The following is a 7,714-nucleotide window of genomic DNA, read 5'->3' as shown; positions in this document are numbered from 1 at the left end:
GTACGAGGTTGTCCACGCACGGCTGTGACCCTTTGGCGGTTCTGCTGTAAGCATCTGCTGGGCTTCGGTGGTACCTGCCGCGGGCAGCCCCGGGGGAAGGCTGAAGATGACCTACGACCAGCTGGGAAGGAAAACACTGGGGTTTATACCTCTGAGCACGGCTGTTTCTCTTGAACAAAATAAACTGTATTACTCAAGTGGAAAAAAAACATTATACTTTTACTTTATGCCAGTATTGCCTACTTTTTTTCTCATTTGGGAATAATTTATACCAGCACTCCAGTGCCGCGCTGGGACAGCGTGTGCCTGCGTGCACGCCGCCTAAAGTCCCGCCAGCGGAGAAACTCTGACCAGGCAGCGCCGGGAGCCGTCGGGACGGTGCGGAGCAGGGACGGGCACCCCGGGGTCGCACCCCTTGCGGTCCCCGTGGAAACGTGTTTTAATTATACCACCAAGACTGGGGTGGGGGAATATGTTTTTGCAAGAAAAGGTATAATGGTTTATAAAAATAAATCTCTCTTCAAAGCAAAGTGAGTCATTCGGAGCGGCCTCTTCAACGTGACAAACAGCTCATACAGCAAAACAAAGAGGAGATCATTCAGTCTCATTACCAAGACAGAATGTACTCTCTGAGCACTAAGAGGCCCTTATGATTTATGCCTGTAAAAATCAATTGTATTTTATCGATTACCAAGATTAAGAAAAGAAGAAAAAAAAAAAAAGTTTGGTTAAACTTGGGGAACTGCTATATCTTCAGGTCTGAAGTTAAACCTCCCTGGACTACTGACAGCTTCCAGGCCGCCAGGCAAACTCATCAGGAGAAGTGCGGGCAAGTGTGTTACACGCAGAGCCGAGCACTTCATACGGCAATATCAAAGGAGTTAACTTTATTTTTGCACCCACTAAATTTATGTCAAATAAATCACAAAATCGAAACCAAGGTCATTTATGATAAAAAGACGGCAGAAATTCACCCAGCTGCATAGAGAGAAAAAAAAAAAAAAAGAGGTTTTGGCAGTTTTGGTTCTCATTTATAGTATTTAAGCACTTAGAAGCCTGATTCATAATTGGTGCCAGATGCTCTCAATGCACATAGGAAAAGACAGTCTTTGTCCCGATAAATTCATCTTCTAAAAAAAGCCAGACAGTCAGAGGCTGCGGAAGCGAGAAGGGTGGTTCCCCTGGTTGATAAAGGTGATGGCACAAGGTTGACTCGCTGGAGAGACAGCGCGGCGGTGGGACGGAGCCCCGGTCCCTGCCCTGCGCCGGCTGTGCCGGCAGAGATGCTCCCGAGACCACGGGAACCGGGGACCGTCCTCTCGGGCTGAGCAACACACGCGGCTCCGGTGGGAAGAGCGAGGCAGGTGCCACCGTGTGCGCCGGAGCAGCTTTCTTTGTGCTGTGCATTCATTTTGCTCCAAGGCCACTGCTCGCTTGTTAGTTGTTAACGTGGGAAGTTTAGTATTGTACAAAAGACGTCTCAATGATCAGCCCCTGCTATCTAAATTAAATCTCGCTGCTATAAAATTCTGGGTTTCTCACACAATTTCTGCTCCTGAAAACGACTTCTAATGTGGAGCAGAGTCCCACGAATGGTATGAACTACAAGGTCACAGCATTCAGCGAGTGAAAAAAATCAGCAAAACAGGAGATTAAGTATTAATTTCAGGGCAAAGTTCCATTTATTTGAGATTACTCTATGCTGTATGTATGTAATACCGTGTTTCAGTAATTAAAGGCAGAATGATTTATACAGCTGCAAGATGTAGAGGAGATGTTGTTACTGGGCTGGGTACAGTTGGCTTCGGTAGACCAAACTAAATTGGAACCGTTTGTCCCAGTGAGATGCTTTTTTGGCTCGTCCCAGTGTCCTGGCCAAATTCCAGCACAGGCAATCTCTCTGCCCATCTAACTTCCAGCTGCCGCATCCTCGGGGCTGGGGACGGCTCGCTCGCTGTCCTGGCCGGAGTGTGGCATCGCTGTGTACTGCCAATATCCACTGCGTCCCAGTTCCAGGGACAGCTATGGTTCCAGGCGGCCGTGACCCTGGTGGCAGAGAGGCTCTTCAGTGGGTTTGGGGACGGTAAACTTCATACTAAATACACATTGGCCTCTGCAAAGCAAGTGCAGGAAACCCGAACTGTCTGCCGCGGGCCACCTCTGTAATATTTTCCCCCTTTTATCATTACACTGTTGTCTCTGGGGGCTCCTCTGCACCTACAGGACAGCCGCAGCTCCGGGATGAAGGGCTGCGGGCGCAGCCCAGCAACCACCACCGTCCTTCGGACTCACAACACGCCACGAGCAGTTGGGATCAGGAGTCGGCACATCTGAGGCATGGCTGGAGAAGAAGGAGTTATGTCTGGGGACCGAATGGAAGGGGCTGATGGAACATCCCGACACAAACCTCTGCTTGATTCGGTCACTATTGATCTCCATGGCCATGACTGTGCGTAATGTTTTCTTTCACTTTTTACTTATAGAGCTGTGCATCGTGTCAGGATGAAGGAAGGGCATCGTGTTTGTGAAGGGCAGCGTGGCGGTACGCAGCTCGGTGCTGGGTGAGGGGTCCCTGCAGCAGCAGCGGCCGGAGCCCAGCCCCGCGGGGGCGGCAGGACCCGTGCCTGGACCAGCTCCTGCCCCACGCCGTGCTGCCTTGCACTGCCGGGGGACACATCTCCCCGGGGTACACCACACCAGGTAGAGAGCGTACCTCCTGGCAAGGCACTTTATAGAAACTACTAAATATTGCATGTATACAAGGACTGTTAAAATTGAAATAAATTGCAAATAATATTTTTGTGTTTGTGCGTTTTGCAAGTTCAGAAACAGTCATTTCTATTTGCATAACATATTGGACATTTTTCACTTTACGTTTTGCATATAAAGTGCTTCTCAGTGCAGAATTTGATAAGATTGCAGACATATCAGCCATTCAAGTAGATATAGTTAGTGCTGGTCCTCACTGAAAAACTAGTAGACGCGCTGGCTGATGAACTGAGCACAGGCTACTCGGCAGTGGGTAAATTATCCAATGGAAAAATGAATCATTCATTTAGAACCAAAATGATAATACATCACTTATTTAATCAAATGTGCCATCTACTGAACCAGGTACATCAACTAATGAACCCAGTGGATCCCCCAATGAGAGCGATGAATCACCTGCTGGAAGTGTTTGCTGTGCGAGACCAAGGTATTTAGCTCTTCCTCTTGATAGAGGAATCACAACCTCTTATTATCAAAGCTAAAAGTTTAGCGAGACTTTAAATGCTCACGGCTAGGAGGAATACACCAAGGTATGATCATGGAATTAAGGAAGATTGCCAGGATGTAAGACAACCTCAAAATATTAAACCATATTTCCCATGAATGCATGTTATTCCAAGGCTGAGGTTAACTTGCATTTTCTTTTTAAGCATTTTTTGATGGTGCTTATAAAGTTAAGACACTGGCTGAGGAGGACATCAGCCTGATTCTGCTTTTCCCATTAGCTCTTGACCTCAGAAATACTAAATTTTGGTACATGAGGCTTACATGTGAGTTACACGTGCAGACATAAGCCTGCATTGAATTCCCTGTAGTTTGGACACTTTCTTTGAAATATCACTATTTAAAATAGTACTTCTTTTCAATGTTTCTCATAACTTGATAAAACTACCACAGAGTCTGAACATCTCTTTTAACTTACATGAAGCAACTTGCTATCAAATGTCCCACGTACAGGTTTCGGTTCAAAAAAAAAGCTTCTAAATGCGTCTGGCTTGGGAGTAGGAGCTCTACACAAGGGTAGACAATGTACGGAGATATTTTTCCACCTCCCTTTCATTTACTTAGCTGCTCCACATCTCAGCATTCAAGTTGATTAACATCACCTGCTGAAGTTAATTAAAGTATATAGGATGTAATAAGACTAATATGTTTGAGTTCTATCAATCACAGAATCTGGTGAGTCAATATTTGAAATGAATATATCACAGAGGGGAAAATCCTCAACATGGATCTGAAATTAAAGAGGAGAGAGGGACTGCACAGTACAGGGCACTTTGACGAGCACATTTTGGTGATAACACAAGTGCATGGCTGCATATTCCAACACACTGGCAAGCGTGGCCTGTGCTTAGACTCATTTGAAAGCCTCATAGAGTATTTTTAGGATATCAAGGACTAGTCACAAAGCTGCAGCTGAGCCTGTAACTCTGAGAAGCCAAAGAATCCTGAGGGATTCCAGCCTGTGACATTTCTTGCCAGGTGATATTTCCCAAGAAATATGCACTTACTTCGCCCCTCTCGGCAGCTGGCATCTCCCCGCACGCTAAAGCTCACACCGAAAGCTGTCTGGTGGTTCCCAACGCAGAGAAAAACTCAGCAAACGGCGGCCTGTGCTTCCCACGGTGGCACTCGGTTATCCTGAATTAAACCCAGCGTTTCTCCTCCTCTGCTCAGGTTCATTGCAAATGGACTGACCATGAAAATCTGTAAGAAAGAAGCGCAGCGAGACTGTAAAGGAAGGACCAGCCCTGGCACCTGGCGCTGGTTCCATTCGTACCCCACACACATCTTCTGCGTTCAGCATCTTTTCCAGCAGCGTGAGAAGATGCAGCTGAGCCGCAGCCCTGCTCGGGGCCAGCACCCCCCGCTCCGGCCATGCATCCCCCAGTTCAGTGCCCCGTTTAACCCGGCGGTGACAGCACAGCCAGCGTCCCCCACCTCGTCCCCCACCCACGGGCACTGGTGTGCTGGTGGGGAGCACATCTGCAAACCCTAGAGTCATTGGGAAATAAATCAACTCAGAAAAAAGGAGCCAGTGTCCCCCCAGCTTTGCCTGGGGACAACCCCCCACCGCACATGCGGTAGCTCTACGAGCTGCTCCTGCCCCGGGCTGCAGCGCTGTCAGAGCAGAGGTAACGCGGTGCCCGGCGCAGCGCGGCCGGTGCCCGTCCCCGGCAGACATCCCAGCCGGGAAGGGAAAAAGGGCAAAATCACAGGGAGCCTCCACCACATTCACGCCGATCCCCCGAAAGCAAAGCACCAGCTCCCCGCAGTAAGTGGCCGCGCTGGACGATGCCGGCCCCGACAGGGCAGATGTGTTTTGCTCTTTGAGGGCAGGGGGAGGCTGCTGCTGGCACAGCGGCGTGATGCTCTGCGGCGGGGACAAGTGGCATCAGCAACTGACGGGAGGGGAAGGAGGGAGGGAGGGAAGGAGCTCAGGAGAGGACTTCAGAGCGCAGTGCCAACGTGTGACCGGCTGGAGCACACCTGCACCCGCTGTCTTGTGTACAGGCTGTCTTAGTCACAGAGCTCTTTCTGCATAAAATATTTAAATACAATTTTATCAGCCATTCAAATCATTAGCTACAAAGATCCAGACTTAACATACAGCGAGGACACCGTGCATTAATATTTATTACGCTTGATTTGTTTAAGGAAATACACTGAGCTTTTTGGCGCAGGCAATTTCTATGGAATCAAACTGTGAAAGACATTAATCACTGTCAATGATGTGTGTAGGGTACACACAGCCTATGGAAATGAAAGGATAAATAAACACACGTTGTATGATGCTTTAAAGACTGGAGAGCGCTGTTGGTGAGGAATTGGCAATAGGTGGCCCTGGTGGGAAACCTGCGCCCTCAGATGACGCTGCAGGCGATGCGATCGGTGGTGCCCGTTGGTGCTGGCGGTGGCTGCAGGTCTCCGAGGCATCCCCTCGCCCCAGACACACCGTGTGGCACACAGGGACGGCTCATTAGTGACACTGACACGGGGGCAGTTGTCACCCACCGGCAGACGCCGGTGGAGCCCAGGGCTCCTGGGCAAAGGGGGACCAAATGCAGGCGGACTCCCCGAGGCCAGCGGGACGTGAGCCACATTCAACCTGCCAAGCACGGGGCGCGTGCATGGGGGAGGATAAATGAAGTTATCATGTCCATTTGCAAACAGAGATGAATTGAACATCATACGATTAGGTTTGCTTCCGCTTGGGTACCCAGAACAGGGGACGATTTCAGTGGCTTTGTGCTGTAATAACTGTAATCTGCTCAGGTGTCTGCCCGGGCTGCAAAGCAGAAAATGTCACCATAATCCAAATGACCCATCAGCACCACGTAAATACCTTAAGGTATTTCCAGTGACTTGCCAGGAGGACGAGAAGGGGGACTCGTTTGCACCGGTTAAAGGCTTGGGGCTTTAATCGGTCCAGAGGTAATTAGCTCAGATCCCCGTACCTATGAATGAATTTGCGTCTGTTATTTTTTCCTTCACAGGAAATTATCAGAAGATGCAAGGACAGCCTGTCACACCGGTGACAGCCACCGCTGCCGGGGCTTTGCCGAAGAGACAGAGTCCAGCACTGCGCTACGGGTGGGTGAGACCCACACTCGGCATCACGTACCCCCGAGGGGCCCGAGCTGGTGCCTCTGCAAAGAAGTTTTCCTGAAGTGGACGGTCTGCAACGCAGCAATTCTGGTGCTCTGTCCATACGAATGCCGAATGACCACTGAAATACTGTTTGTTGTTTCCATAGCAATTCTGTAAGGGGCTAAGGAGGAATTAGAAACGCTTTCATCCTTCCCTCAACATTTATCTTTTTATTGTGGTTTAAATTATGAAAAAGAAAGGTTTTAAGATGTGTATGCTCACAGGGGAATGAAGGTTTAAAAAGAAAAAAGTGTAAATAAAGCAATTTTAAAATTTAATCTGAGAGTTTATTTTCTCCATTGCTGTCTTTCCCCCCCGGGGATAGATTTCTTTCTTGCCCTGCGAAGGATTTAGTACAAAACCTTTTATTTTTCTGGAGCCAGCAAGAGACAGTCAGAAGTGAGAGGAGTTTAGCAATTCAGAGGTCAAAGAAATGATGGCTGCTGACCTCTTTTGTTCTGAGCCAGTGGCTGAGGAGAGAATATAAACAGATGAGGGACCTCCGTACCCTGAACTCAGCACTGCTGTAAGGTTCAGATTAATCTGGATAAAAATAATTTTCACCCTCTGTTCAGCTTCTAACACTTCCCGAGCTCATGGAATGAAAGGGAAATGAAAACCCTGAGTAAGGTGAGAAAGGCAGTTTCTGCACATGTTGGGGCTGACCCCAGAAGGAAGTTCTGGGAATCTTATCAAAGCCCCGGTGCAGGTGAGATTTCCAGCTTGAGGGTCAGGCTCAGATGAGGTCCTGATACACAACCGAGTGTCTGGTTCAGTGTCTGTGCCGTTTGAGACCCGGACTGCAAACGCTGAGCCCGCTGCGGTATCACCATCGCTACACATTGCAAAGTTTCTCCTGTTTTTAAGATTTAAATGGTGGACAACAGGATGCCCACGAGCCAGCAATGTGCCCTGGCGGCCAAGAAGGCCAATAGCATCCTGGGGGGCATCTAGAAGAATGTGGCCAGCAGGGTGAGGGAGGTCATCCCCCCCCTCTGCTCTGCCCTGGGGAGGCCCCATCTGGAGCACTGTGTCCAGTTCGGGGCTCCCCGGGTCAAGAAGGACAGGGAACTGCTGGAGAGGGTCCAGCAAAGGGCTACGGAGATGATGAGGGGACTGGAGCATCTTCTTACAAGGAAAGGCTGAGGGACGTGGGGCTGTTCAGTCTGGAGAAGAGAAGACTGAGGGGGATCTTATCAACGCTGATCAATCCTTCAAGGGAGGGTGCCGGGGGGATGGGAACAGTCTGTTTCCAGTGGTGCCCAGTGACAGGACAAGAGGGAACGGGCACAAA

The sequence above is a fragment of the Charadrius vociferus genome, unplaced genomic scaffold, assembly GCF_000708025.1.
Source record: "Charadrius vociferus isolate BGI_N301 unplaced genomic scaffold, ASM70802v2 scaffold266, whole genome shotgun sequence".
Taxonomy (NCBI): Eukaryota; Metazoa; Chordata; class Aves; order Charadriiformes; family Charadriidae; genus Charadrius; species Charadrius vociferus.
This window is presented reverse-complemented; position numbering follows the sequence as displayed.